Consider the following 15,679-nt stretch of genomic DNA (forward strand, 5'->3'; position numbering starts at 1 on the left):
GAAGCTCAATGTCTTTCTGTCCCCTTCCTGGGCCGGGCTCATGGGATTCTCAGGGCCTGGGAGAGGGTGGCCTGGGAGGAAGACATAAGCAGGCCCTCATTCCCTTGTTGGCTTGTCCTCCAGGCTCTGTCCTGTGAGATGGTGCGTGCGCTTTCTCAGGGGCGAGGCCAAGCCAGGCCTTGCTGGCATCGTGCACTGTCTGGCGGAGAAGTCTTACATCAAACAAATCAAAGCCTCTCAGCTCTGCGGCCCGCTCGTGCCTCGCAGCCAGGGATGGAGGGATGCTGCTGGGGCCACTGGGACTCTGAGTCATCAGCAGGGGCTGGCAGCACTGAATCCCACCGCAGATTCAGTGGGGGCGCCCATGCTCTCAGAGAGCAGGGTCTGGACCGGGTGGGAGCCCGAGTTAGGGAGGACTCTCGTGGCCTCCCCCTCACCCCCTGCCATGGTGGCTCGGTCACGGACCTGGTCCCTCTGCCAGCCTTTCCCCAAGTCACAATACTGCTGTATGAGAGCTAAGGCGCTCAGAGGGTGGGGGGACTGCCTCTCCCATGACTCATTCCAGACCCAGCGTCAGCAGGAGAGGGGGTGGAGGGTGAACGCAAGAGCAGCCTTTCCAACCCTGTCTGTGCTGCGTGTGACCAGCCACAAGAAATACAGAGGCCATCACAGCCTGGCACACCCACCCATGGATGTGCACACAAAATGGAAACAAATCTGCACCAAGCATCCTTATCTTGGCTACAAGCAATACCCTGTGCTACATTTTATTCTGTCCTGTTTTCTTTCTTTTTTTTCCCCCCCTTTTTTCCAAATGTTGGTTCTGACCCACAGAAATGATGTCAAGGATCCATGCGAGGGAAACCTGCAGTTAGAATTTCGGTGGCTTAGTACTCGAGCTTCGCAAGACAATTGAACTGGGTTTGAACTTGCTGGCATGTGAATCCAGCCAAGTGACTTAGCCTCTGGCATCTGGCCACTTTTCTTAACCACTAACACCAGGATCCAAGTTCCCGGCCTGCCTTCTGGACCACAGCATGGCCTCCTGATGGGTCTCCCTAAAATGCATCCTGAAACCCCCTCCTCACACATTCCATGTGTAGCCTGCGGCACATTTGTAAGGGTGGGCATGCCAGCCCTTGCTCAATGCCTTCATGCTTTCCCTTTGATCTCCCAGTAAAGACAAACCTTCTACCTTGGCTGACAAGCCAACAAAGCCTGAGTGGTTTGGCTCCTGCCCATCTGTCCCATCTCCCACCTCTCCTACCCCTCCCCACCTTAACCCCACCCCTACCCTACCCTCCCTCCCCCTCCTCACATCCCCTTCCTACCCATTCTCTGTCTCCGGCCCACACTGATTCCTCCTGAGGCCCTTGTCAATGTCCTCACTATGCTGCCTCTTGCCACAGGGCCTTTGCATGTGCTCCCCTCCCCCCGCCCTTTCCCTGGTTCAATCCTACCTATTTGTCCTTCAGATCTCAACTCAAAATCACTTCCTCTGAGAAGCCTTCCTGGACTTCCTAAGCTAAGGTCAAACCCCCAGATATCCCTTCTGGACTCCACTCCCCACCCCCATAGAAGTTATCAGGGTTGCAGTTTTACACTATTTAGAGAGTCATTGGGTTAAACCATTAGACCCCACATTCTCAGTCCCACTGGTGATTGGAATCAACTAGAGCCATTTCAAACAGCACAGAAGTCTGACTCCCCCAACTCTCTCATCACATCAACTCCCACCCCATTCCAACTCAGTTGCTCTGGGGCATGACTGACTCGACATCAGCACTTTCTACCAGGAAGGAGAACCGCTGGGCTTGACTTTCAGCTGCATGATGGGAGGCATGAGGTCAGCTCTCCACCCCACTGTATGCCCCAGTGCCTAGCTCTGCTTCTGTATTTGTGGAAGGCAAGGAGGGAGAGGAGAAAAGAAAGGGGAAGGAAGGCTGGAAGGATGAAGGAAGAGAAGAAAGGGGAGAGACTTCTTAAGGAGCCTCAGACCTGGCTCGTCTCAGGACCAGCCCCTGGGAGGTTCTAAGGGTCTGCCGAGGAACTGAGCAGGGTGACACCCTGAAGACTTGTGCTCTTGTCCCAGCTCACTGGCCCTGCAGCCTCCTCGAAAGCAGAGAGGGTGTCTCTTACCGGTGGTATGACAGTGCAGGTCAGGCATGAGGGGTGGGTGGGTAGGTGGGTGCAGAGCTTGGAGCAGCTGGAGGAGAGGAGGGATTTTGCCTCCACCCCCCTCTGACCTCATGTGATGGGCTCAGCAGCACTGACCCTGTGTCAGATCCTGCCCCAAGCCTGTGGGGCTGGCAGGGCAGCAGAACTGCTGGCTAGGGACAGAGCCAGCCCCTCCACTAGGGGTGCTAGGGCTAGAGCACGACAGTCCTCATCCTCCTGAGGCTTGCGGTGTGGTGGGGAAGGAACATGCCCAAACTATGAGAACCAATGAATTAACGTATTAGAGCTGTGCAAATGCTGCCGAGGGAAGAGTAAAGAGCATGGGCTGTGGCGCCCTGGGACCTAGGCCTGAAGCACACCTTCCAGCTATGGGATCCCCCTTCCCAGTCTCAGATTTCCTAACTGTAAGATGGAGATAGTACATCCGCATCAAGCTATTTGTGGGGCCGAAATGGGATAACATATCTAAAGCGCTTAGCACTCTCCTGGCCTGGAGTGCGTGCCCCATTACAGTGAGGCGTCATCTCTATTCCCAAGGGAGATGTGGAAAGGCCTAGAAACAGGGCGGGCTGGGTACTGAGGAGGCATGGTCAGCTCTGTGGTTTGGGAGCATGGTTCCTGGGCTGGTTCCTCCTCTGCCACATCTTTTAAAAAGTCCATTACCTTCTGCATCTCTTGAAACTTTGTTCATTGCGGGCGGGGACGGGGGGTGGGGAGGTGTCTCATCACAACCCGTGGTTAAACTCTGTCTATAGGCTGGTGACTCTCACGTTTATAGCACCACCCCTGGCCTCCACCTTCAAGGCTGGGCTCATTCATCCTACTGACTACTTGATATTTCCACTCGACTGTCTAGTGAGCATCTCAATACAGACTCAGCCAAGAGAACCCCCTTGTCGGCCCCCACCCCAAGGCTACTGCCTTCCCATCTCAGGAGAGGACCCTCCTTGATTCCTTGCTTTTCTTCACAGCCCACAGCCCCTCCATCAACGAGCCCTATCAGTTCTGCCTCAGAAAGAGCCCCTAGTCTGCTCACTTCTCCTCACCCCACTGGCACCACCCCAGCATCCCTCATGGCTCACTTCCTGTGGTCAGCAGGGTGCCCCCAGAGATGCCCACGTCCCAATCCCTGGAGCCTATGGATATGCTACCTGACATGGCCAAAGGGACTCTGCAGATGTGATGCAGTTAGGGATCCTGGGATGGGGAGATAGAGACCTGGGTTGTCTGGGTGGGTTCCACGTCATCAGGAGAGTCCTCACAAGAGAGAGGCACAAGGGTCAGAGTCAGAGAAGGAAATGTCAGGGGAGGGATTTGAAGATGCTACAGTCCCAGCTTTTAAGACTCCAAAGGGGCCCTGAGCCAACAAATGCAGGTGGCTTCCGGAAACCAGGAAAGAAAGGCAAGGGACAGGGTCTCCTTAAAAGTCTCCAGAGGAACCAGCCCTGCCTTCACCCTGATTTCACTAAGACACATATGGGACCTCTGACCTCCAAACAGTGGGATAATAAATTTGTGGTGTTTGTTACAGCAGCAAGAGGACCCTAATGCACCTCCTCACTGTTAACCCCTGGCTGGATCCCTCTGCTCCCCTTGGTCCACTCTCTAGGTGGCAGCCAGCCGGGGCTTCCACCGGCACATATCAGATCACACCATCTGTATGTCCTACCCCCAATGGCGTCCATTGTACTGAGAATAGAATTTCACCTCTTTATCGTAGGCCAAGAAGCCCTTCAATTCCTGGCCCCTGCCAGTCTCTCTGGCCACCTCCTCCTTCCTGGGGCCCCCACATCTCCAGGCTCTACTTCACTCCAGACACCTTTCTGTTCCTTGCGTAATTCAAATTCATTGCCACCTCAAGGCATTTGCTCTGCCGTTTCTTCTCCAAGCAAACTTTTGTCATTTTGTCATTAAGGGCTTGTCCCATAGGTCTTCTCTGATGACACCCTCATATTGAAGAAAGGCTTCTCACCTTAGCAAATCTCAGTCATATTCCATTTTATTTTCCTCCCAGCATTTATTGGTAACTCAAATTATCTTGTTCATTCAATTTTTTTTTTGCCTACAATTGTGTCGTTGTAGGAGGCGACTTGTTTTTTTGTCTCCCCTCTACATCCCCCAAAATGTCATCTCTGTGGGAGTTACGAATCGTCTAATTGTTTCTCACTGCTCTGGTACTGTAAGGATGGCTGGGGTAGAGCAGTACTCAACATCTGTCTGTTCTAGTGTCTGAATGAATGAATGAATGAATGAATGAATGAATGAATGAATGAATGAGGAAATGAACGAATGAACAGCGCAGGGGTTGGCAGAGTCGGTGCTCAATAAAAGTTTATTTAATATTATCCTTATCATGATGATCACCAGCAGAAAGCTTGTTGCTAATAAGGGAGCCCCGCACACATGTGTGGCATCCTCATTAACTTCATTAGCCCCCTCTAGGGGGATAGCTAGCTGTGATAGCTTTGAGGTTCAGCAACCCCCAAGAGTCAGGTTGGAAGCCCCAGGGGCTTGTGATGGGGTGCACAAAGTCTAGGCTGGCAGAGACCCAGTCTGGTGGCCAGATGTGATGGCAGAAACTTCCTTGGGGGAGATACTAGTGTTTTCACAAGTGTTAAGTCAGAGAGGCAACAAATGTCCACTCTCAGCATGTGGGGACAACGCATGTGCACACGCACACACACACACACACACACACACACACACACACAGAGCAGCCCCACCAGGGCCCTGCCAGGCAGACCCAGCAAATGAGGAACCTCTCAGGGTGGATTTGCAGACACCTCCCCCGGGCGGCGCCGTCTGGAGCGACCCTCCTATCATTAATACCCCATGCAGCTGAGCACATGCTTTTTATTGGGAGGGGCATAAATAAACAGCAACAGGAGCCTTGAAAGAAATGACCCCCAGAGGAAACCTGATCCTCAGGCAATTAGAGCCCTTCTGTTCTGATAATTGCCAGCTGAAACAGTGAGCCGGGTGCCAATCCTCAAATCCTCAAAAGGCGCCGGCGCAGGCCACCCCAGGCTCATCGCGCCCCGCCCGCGCTCCCGGGGAGGTGAGCGGCGATGGGCTCCCCGCCTCAGTCCGCAGGGCGGGCAGCGGGCACAGGCGGCTCTGGGCTCGAAGGGCACCTGTGCCATCTGCAGCGAGTCGGGATGAGTACGACTTGGCAGGGGCTCTCACCTGGAGGGGGGCACATTTTACCCCCCAGAAAAGTTCGCAAAGTCTGGAGACCTCTTTGGTAGTTCCAACCTGGATTTAGGAGAGGCCAACGATGCTAACCACCCCGCGATGCACAGGCCAGCCCCGCCGCACACTACTGCCCGCGGCGGACTCTGGGCTGGGGCAGAGGTTCTGATATGCCCCGGCCACTCCCCGGGCGCCAAACGCTCTGTCAAACACACACCTCAATCATCGAACTCTAAAAACATCATTATGAGGTTTAATTACCGTCCTCATGTTGCAGATAGGAAAACTGAAACTTAAAGTGGCTTTTACAAACTTCAAGCAATTTGATCAAGATTTCCTTGCTGGTCAGCACAGACCCAGACTCCAAAGTTGAATTGGTACCACAAAGCCTGAGCTTTCGCCTCCAAGCTGGACCATCATCACCGCCAAACAACCGCCACCCTGCGCCAGTCACTCTCACATAAGCATCCTCTGGGCCCCACAGAAAGTGTGACACGGGGAGCAAAGCAGGACCTTTGGCTTCCTATACACCTGCTCTGCCATTTCACCTACTATGCAACCTTGGCCGTGTTAGTTAATCTTTCTTGGCCTCAGTTTCCTCGTCTGTAAAACGGGCTGATGATGTGGCTCATCAGAGGGTTTTTACAATATTGTATGGAAACATCTTTAAACAGTGCCTAGTTCAGCTAGGACCTCAACAAAACAGTAGCTATGATTACGGCTGCCACTATTAGCTTTGGAATTCAGAGCCACAGAGGTGCCGATTTTCATTAGAGAAGGGGGAGTGGTGAGGGGTGAGCAGAGTAAGCTGAGGGTGGAGGGTAGGAAGGAAGAAGATTAGGGGGTAGAGGGAGCCCGTTGCTATGACTCCCAGGACTCTTATCCCTAACTCTCCTCTGTACTCCTTCCTTTGGGGGAAAGTGTTGTATTCTGTTTACTGGTGAAGGTATGATTGATTCTGACTCACCAGATACCCAAACCTATAAAAATAGTTCTAAAAATATAAATAGTATTAACCAGGTCTAGAGAGGCAGGCTGAAGTGAAGGTGGGGGAGCTTCTATGCAGCTTGCAGGGCCAACCGGCTCTGACCTCCACCCACCCCAGCCTTCTCTCCAGTGGAGGGCAAGAGAACTAACACTTCTTCACAACTTGCTCTGTGCAAGTGCTTTGGCACAGCTCCTCCAATTTTCCCAGAAGTCCCTGTGAAGTTGTCAGAAGCATAGCATACCCATTTCACAACTGGGGAAACTGAGGGCTGGGGAGGTTTATTAATTTGCCGATAGTTGCACAGTTGGGAAATGGAAATGTGAGCCCTGACTCTAATGTTGGTGACTTTAATCACTTTACTTTAAGCCCAGTGTGCTTGTAAGAGATGCCAATTAGACTGATGGGCCCCCTAGAAGCTTCTCACTGGCGCTTCTCTCTGTCCCACTGGTATGTTGACCACAATGAGCATATTTCCCAAGACCCAGATCAGCCTCCTGGCCTCGAAAGATTAGTGTACTCAGAGAGGACTGAAAATCAGGACCTTCTAGAACAGCACCAATAAAACTTTCTGCAGTGATACTAATGTTCCATATCTACACCATCCAATATGGTAGCCACAGGTGATGGTACATTTGAAATTTGGCTAGGACAACTATGGAACTGAGTTATCCATTTTGTTTGATTTTACATAATTGAATTTTCACATTTAAATAGTCACAGTGACAGTGGCTTCCATACTGGACTGTGCAGAGAAAATGTAGGACTCAGACTCTGGGCTTTTTGCTAACCATGTGCTTTTCAGAGTTCCTTTCTATAGAAGTTTCAGGTTTAATATCCATACCCCTCGACTTCCATGGGTGCAGAGGTAAGAAAGCCTCTTGGATGAACTGAGTTCATAGAGGATTGCCCCATTGTTTCCAGTCAGTCACAGGTCATTCAGTCAATTCGCATACACAGGCTGAGACCCTACTGTGTTCCAGGTCTGAACTGGCCCTATCCTCAAGGAGCCCAAGGCTAACAGGAGGAATTATAGAACAATAATAACTGTGATAGAATGATAGTGATGATGATGACATGACAAAGGTGATGGTGGTGTTGATGACGGTGAGGATGACAAAGGTGATGATGGTGGTGATAATGGTGGTGATGATGGTGATGGTGATGACAATGGTATGATGGTGGTGGTGATTATGGTAATGATGGTGATGATGATCATGATCTTGGTGGTAGTGATGATAATGGTTATGACAGTGATGATGGTGATGGTGGTGATGTTGATGTTGATGGTTATGATGGTGGTGATTATGGTGATTGTAATGGTGATGATGATGGTGGTGATCATGGTGATCATGATTATGACTGTGATGGTGCTGATGATGGCAATGATGGTGATGATGACAAAGGTGATAATGATGGTGATGATGCCAAAAGCAATATAGATAAGGGGAGAATATGGACTTGGAGTCATTCTCTGGATTCAAACCAACATTCTACCATTTATGAGACCATGGGCAAGTGATTTCTCTCCTTCTACCTTCGGCTCTCTTTTGATAAATAAGGTCAATAAAAGCATGTCTCCCTAAAGTGGCTGAGAGCATTAAATAAAATACTTAATATGCATAGCATCACCTGACAATATATGAAGGACAGAATAAATGTTAACTATTATTATTCACTACCATTTATTTGGGGCCCACCATTTTCCATAGTATCTTACACAATCGCAGTCTTCTGCTCTCATCCCCATTTGACAGATAAGAAAACTGAGACCCAGATCTAAGTTTAGAGGATTTGCCCAGATTCTTAGAGCAAGTGGCAGTGCTGTGATTTGAGCCCCAGTTTACATGAAATTTTTAAGTTGCTTAATTGCCCAGTACGCTAAAAATTAGAGATAATAGCAGGTCTCAACATGGCATGAGGAAAGAGGAATAATTTTGGTGCTTAGCATGTACCAGCTGCACAACTTGGACAAGTCATTTCTCATATCTTCAGGTGCTTCTCCTGTGAAACAGGGCAATTTCAGTCCCTGGATCTTGTACAGATTATATGGAATCACATGGGTAAGAAAGACAGTCCATGTAACAAGTGTGGCATGGAACTGGCACACATGTAATACTCAATATCAGCTCACATTATCAATTAGCATTAAATCATTTAACACAAGGTTGGCATATAACACTGCATGGAGGCTCCCCCTGGGAACTTTTCTTCATGCCCCCTGCCTCTTTAATGACAAACAGCACTAACCTCCAAACTCCTTCATCTGAGTGGGACCAACGAAAGTGTTACTTCCCCATATGACTTCTGACTGCCTGGCTTGGCCATGGTGAGGAGGAAAGAAGCTCCTGGAAGCTATGCCCTGTCTGGTCATACCATGCCTCTGCCGCAGAGCCTCTCTAAGTTTGGGGGTGACCCACCACCCTTGATTATCACCCCAGGGAATCCAAGTGCAGAGGCTCCATGAAAAACCCTGAAATTACTGACAATCATCTGGGGTCAGAACTGCCAGGGAAGGGAGAGGGTATTTATAAACCTAGTGCTGTCTGAGCCCTTGGGAACCTGAGAGGGGAGCAGCTTCCCCGCCCCACGGGAAACCAAAGAGGAAAAACACCAACACGCTCTGAGCTTGGGCTCCAGTCAAAAGCCGCAGAGGGCACATCCAAGTCCCCTTCTAAATTTAGAACATTCAGCCAAACCAGTTCTCCGGCTCACCCAGCATCTCTCCCTTTGGTTGGACCAGGATGTTCTTCTGAGAGCCAGGGACACAGATGGGAGCCCAGATCCCAACCCACGTTGTCTCCAGTTTAGTTCCCATCACGCTGAGCACCAGGACCTCTGGGGCCTTTCTCACACCTGAGACAGCCCTGGAGCAGGAAGGGATCTGAAGGCAGAGACCAGAGATCAGATGATGGCACTCATTGGTGACTGTAGGCAGCCTAAAATCTTCCAAGCCTCTGAGGCCTCCTCATCTCCATCACTGCCTCCCTTGTGTGAGCAGATCCTTGGGCAAGCAAGTTCACCTGGGCTAGCCTTCATGTCACCATCTCTACCAAGGACACAGTGGAACTCCCTGGGGATCTCCCAGTCCCTGAGCATCAGATTCTCTACATTTCACAGGGAAAAACCACCCCTCTGAAGAATTCTGCAAGGATTAAGTCCATGGGAAGGAGAGAGTACTTAACATGGGGTGACTCAATCCATGCAGCTGAGCCAAGATGGGAAAGTAGCACCTGAAAGTCCCTTTGACTGAGTTCAAGGACACATTTATTCAAATATGTGTGTTTCAGGCTCTATTTTTAGTCTGGGCATAAAAACAGGGGTAATGGTGATTGTAACCAAAAGGTATTTCCCTATCCTGGACCCTGTCTACCACTGAGTAGCATCTAGTCTATTTTTAAATGCCTCCTGCCATTGTAGTACCACTATCTCCATTAATAATCATCATCATCATAATAGCTAACAGCTATTGAGTTCTTACTGTGTATAGACATGGGTTGAGAGCTTTACATAAATTATATAATTTAATTCAATTATTAACAGCATAAATATATATCAGAACCAAGATTCCTTTGACACAACAATAAAAAATACAAAACAGCAATACTAGTAGCAGAGGTATCATTCTCTCATGCAGTTCTCTCATCAGCCCTATGATTTGCTACTCAAACGCCCTGGCTGGGCCCGCAGCGGGCACTGTGATGAATTCAAGAACTTGTCCTGCTGGGATACTCCATGGAGTCTGCCTTATACCCTTTCTGGCCAGCTCTAGCTTCATGTCTCTATGGGAGGGTCCCTGCTGGGCCCCCAATCCCACTGCCCTGCAGTATGCCCTCTAGTGCGATGTCATTCTATGCCTTCAACAGCCACCCCAACTGGGAAAGTACCTGTCCCCATTCATCTACATCCTGTTTCCCTGGTTACAAAATACTGCAGCCGTGGACTCTCAATGCCTCACCAAGTTGTGACGCGTAGCAACTCTAATTCTGTGCTCAGGTTTTATTGTAGCTGCCTTACCTTTGGGAGTTCAGCAGGTACATGTATTCCTTACACACTGACCTCTGTTCTCAGACCAAGTATCTTGGGTCTAGATTCAGTTTTCCCTCAAAATGGCTCTTTCTCAGAAGCCTCAAGCAAATAACCCCATGAGGCCACCCCTTCATCTTCTAGACTTGCCCAGACATTTGACTACCAAATAAAACAGTTGTGTCAAACACAACAGTTTGTCCTGCCAGACTGGGACTTCCACTTAGAAGACAGAGCTACTAGCTCTATCTGAACACAGAAGTTCAGATCTTTCGGTAACCTTCTGAGTACCTGGTTGTTTTCGCAATGACTCATCCACAGTTTCTCTCTGCTATTGTCAGAAACTGTGCATTGTTGAGGCAACTGGATAGCATTAGGAATGCTTCTATGCTCACGATGATTGTTTGATAAGTGCTTGATGATTTAGACTGCACTTCCTTCGTGCACTCATGCATCCATCAGGAAGGTAAAGGGTTCATAAGAGGTCAGACGTATGCTTTCACCTCTTTGGTTGCATATTCCAACCCCCATGGTGGAAGGAAGGTGAGGTTCCAAAGCAAGATGTGCTTGGGTTCTGCACATGTTTGGAATGAAGAAATGTCCCCTGGTGTGGGCCAATCATCAAAACCTGTGAAAAGAGCCCGACCTCTGAGACCAGTCAACACAGCAGTACCGAGATGGCAACTGGCTGATGCAATGTTATTGCAGAAAACAACTCAGGCCACTTGGCTCCCAGTCTGTGAATCAGCAGCCCTGGCTACTGCTTGTTACTCACCACGAAATTGCACGTGTCTTGAAATTTGGTGACATCTGGCGTTTCAGTCTTAATCAGGCTGCTTTTGGCATTTCCTTTCCTGGCATCAAGCTGTTTCTGGGTATTTTTCAAACTTGTATATAGGGAATTCCATAGTAAAACCCCTAAACTGAATCCCACTAAAGCCACAGCTTAAAATTCCATTACTTGCACATTTGTTTCATGGTTCGATGCCCAGGTCTTGTTGCAGCTGCCAAAGACTGACCAGAGACTGTAAAGGTATGGTGCCAAGCTATACCTCGGCAGAGCAATCTCCTTCCACCCTCCTGCCTTCAGACCCAAATCTGCCATGCACCAGGTATGAACTTTGCAAATCACTTCTTTTGGTTTTTCTCACTTCATCTAAACAAATGGGGGAAATGGTATGAGAAGTAAAGCATATAGAAATTTAATTAAATGATTAATTATATGTTTCTAAAATATAAGGATATTTTTAAAAAGTATAACCATAGTGTCATCATCCCACCAAAATATTACCGATAATTCCATGACAGACATATCACACACACACACACACACACACACACGCACATGTACACACATGCACACTGCTTTTTGTTCAAGTAAGGATCTGAAGTAGTCCATATATAGTGATTAGTAGATGATTTCCTCCTCTCACTGATATATTTTTCTTTGAAATTCATTTTGTAAAGGAAACAAACACTACAACCCTTTGTTGTATAGTTTTCCACATTCTAGAGTTGACTACTGGCACTGACGGAGTTTTGCTCACCACATTTCTTTCTCCTGTATTTCTTGAACATTGAAAATTCAGTTTACAGTCAGGTGGTGGTACATTCTGTCATGAGGAAGGAAATAATGTCTAGTTGTCTCCCTTTTGATGAAGTTACCAGGAATGCTGATCATTATCCAAATCTAGTAACTCCCTGGGCAGCCCCGGTGGCTCAGCGGTTTAGCGCCACTTTCAGTCCAGGGCTTGATCCTGGAGACCCGGGATCGAGTCCCACATCGGACTCCCTGCATGGAGCCTGCTTCTCCCTCTGCCTCTCTCTCTCTCTCTCTCTCTCTCTCTCTCTCTCTCTCTCTTTCTCTCTCTCTCTCTGTCTCATGAATAAATAAATAAAATCTTTAAAAAATATTTAAATCTAGTAACTCCTTAAGGGTTGCACCTCAATCCCTAGTGAGAACATAAAAGGGGCCTGAAACCAACAAAGTATGAGGACCACCATTACGAGTAAAGTTCCACAGAGTTAAAATGAGACCATCCCATGCTCTAAACTCCACAAGATATTTACTAGCTGGGACTTAGTTGTAGACTTGGAAAAGTTACTTGAACACTTTGAGCCTCAATTCCTTGTCTGTATACAGAGGAGCATATTACTCAACCAATTAGGTTGGGAGATAAATGAAAACCAGTGTTTTCAGTGCATCCAGTGCATGGAAGGTAATCATGATCTCCTCCTCCTCCCCACTTGACAACAATCTAATCTAGAAGCGGATAGGGAAAAGCATTCCAGGTGAGGCCCAAGGGAAAGGATGCATGGTAGACAGGAGAGAGAGACAAAAAACTGCCCTCTCTCACCTCCTTCCCCAACCCCCCACCCCCCACCATGCTGTGACCTCTGGAACTAGTGTGGGCTTTGACTCAACTAGAGCAAACTTCAATATATGATTCTGCATCTCCCGGCTGTGTGACCTCTGAGAGCCTCAAGTTGCTTGGGATAATAACACACAACTCTTGGGTTCATTGTGAGGAATAATAATATAGCATAGACAGTATGCTGACTATGGCACCTGACACACTACAGATAGTCAACAATGGTAGGGGTTGTTTGCATACTATGAATAATAGCTGTATGAGGAATAATTATTGTTGCTGCTGCTGGTGGTGGTGTGGATATTACTGAGGATTTGGGGAAGCCTAACATCTCTCAGTTTCCCTACTGAGAAACACAAAAGGTAAAAAATGGGTGTCAGGATTGATTAATGGTATATGACTCCCCAGGTTGAGGTTCCTGATAAAACATGACTAGAAGCCACCACAAGAAACCCTCCTACCTGCCACCCCACGTAAACCTACTCCTTTTCCCCTAAAAGAATGGCAGTGCTCTGCCCAAGGGGGCACACCCAACTCTGGAACATGCATATTTTGTCTCTGGGATCCAGTCTTTCCTTGGATAACAAGGCCCAGTGGATGTTGGGCTCTTGCTGATCTGGAGAGCACCCTCCTCGCCCATGGAGACATTTGAACAAGGTAGAAGACAGCGGCCACTGTTTCCACAGCACCTGGGAGCCACTGGAGGGATTTCCTATATTATAGGCAGAAGTAGGAATATGGAAAGGAGGACAGAGGGCTTCCCCTGCAGGAAAACAAATCTAAAACTGCCTTCTGTGGCTAAAATCCCCCAAAGTGACACCATCAAATGCTGGCAAGCATGTGGAGCAACAGAAACTCTCATTCATAGCTGTGGGAATACAAAATGATACCACCACCTTGGGAGACCATTTGACAGTTTTTATGACAGCAAACATAGTCCTACTATACTATTCAGCAACTGAACTCCTACCTTTACTCAAGTGAGATGAAAACTTATATCTACACAAAAACCTGTGCATGAATGTTTATAGTAGCTTTATTCATAATTGCTAAAATTTGGAGGCAACCCAGATGTCCTTCAGTAGGTGAACAGATAAACAAACTGTGGTACATCCAGACTAGGGAATATTATTCAGCAATAAAAAGATATTAGTTACCAAGTCAAAAGAAAACATAAAGGAAACAAATGCATGTTGAGTGAAACAAGGCTATTTGAAAAGGCTACAGACTATAGGATTCCAACTTCATAATGCTCTTGAAAAGGCACAGGTATTGCTGTGTAACAAATTATCACAAACTCTGTGACACAAATTTATCATGTTACTATTTCCATGGGTCAGGAGTTTGGGCCCAGCATAGCTGTGCTCTTGGCTCAAGGTCTCACAAGGCTGAAATCAAGGTGTCCAATGGGGCTTGAGTCCTCTTCCATTCTCACTCAGGCTGTTGGCAAAACTCAATGTCTTGTGCTGGTAAGACCAACATCCCTGTTTTCCTGCCAAGAGTCATTGACTAGTGGCTGTTCTCAGCTCCTAGAGACCTTCTGCCACTTATTGACATGGGACTCCCTCCATTTGATCCTTCTAGGCTAACGGGAAAAAATGTGCTTCAGGTCTGAATCTCTCACTTTTCATCTCTGACCTCTAGTCCCATAAAGGTTCACCTGATTGTGGCAGGCCCACCCACATTGAAGGGCAGGGCATGATCATCAGGGAGTGGGAACTTTGAGGTCATCTCAAAACTCAGCCTACCACCCCCACAAATCATTAAGCAGCCTTCTTAAACTAAACAGTCTAGGTCTCCATCTGCCCAAAATACCAAGAACAACCGAAAATGAGAATATTATTTATTTTACATACCCAGGATCAAAGCAGAAATGCCTTTATTTCAAAAAGAGAAAGAACTGCAAAAAAATTTTTTTAAGATAAAACAGCCATTTTTTCTTCCTCCTATAAGTAAGAAATCCACCAGGAGGAGTTAGTTTTATTTAATCAAATTTAATTGAGCACCTACTGTTTGCAGAAAATAAAGGAATAAAAATAAGGTATATTTTCCTGCCCTCAAGGAGGAAATCGAACTGAGAATCTCATTCATTTATGTCTGTTATTTTATTCATTTATTCATTCAGTGAATATCCTCTAGGCTTCTTCTCTGTGTGAGGCACAAAGGCACAAGAAATTCAAAATTGGTGTTTGCCCTCAAGTGAACTCACAGTGTAAAAGCAACATTTTGAGTCGTAGCATCATTTAATATTATTTCCCAATGCTTTAACAACAGTATCAATTCAGACAGTTTGAGTACAGTACACAGACATCAGAATGTGTATAGTGTGGTACAAGAGAAAGGACAGAAGCCTTGAAATCTAAACCCAAATGATCAAGGTAATGTGACCAGTGAGGGAACAAGTGGACATGATGTGCCTCTGGATATGATGCACTGGGAAAGATATGACATCGCTTCTGTGATTTCTCTTGCCAAAAAATGCATAACTTGAATTTAATTAACAGGGAAAGATGAGACAAACCCAAATCTAGGGGCACTCTACAAAATATAACAAGCCTATTATGCTCTCTTCAAATTGTCAAGGTCAAGGAAAATCTCAGAAAGGAGGAATGGTTCCAGATTAAAAGGAGACCAAGGGAAATATGTGGATTCTGGACCAGAAAAAAGGACACTCATGGGACAATAGGTAAAATCTAAATCATTGGTTCATAATATTGTTATTAATATTAATATCCTGATTTTTATCGTTTTGTCATGCTTATATAAGATGTTATCCTTTGGGGGATCTAGGTGAAGAGTGGGTGAGATATTGGAAGGTATCATTTTTGTAGCCTTTTTGTAAGTCTGGAATTATTTCAGAATAAAAAGACAAACATATAAGTAAGTTAGAATTGCTATTCACTTGCTTACCACTGTGTGTCCCTGG

Source organism: Nyctereutes procyonoides, unplaced genomic scaffold, assembly GCF_905146905.1.
Source record: "Nyctereutes procyonoides isolate TBG_1078 unplaced genomic scaffold, NYPRO_anot_genome, whole genome shotgun sequence".
Classification (NCBI taxonomy): Eukaryota; Metazoa; Chordata; class Mammalia; order Carnivora; family Canidae; genus Nyctereutes; species Nyctereutes procyonoides.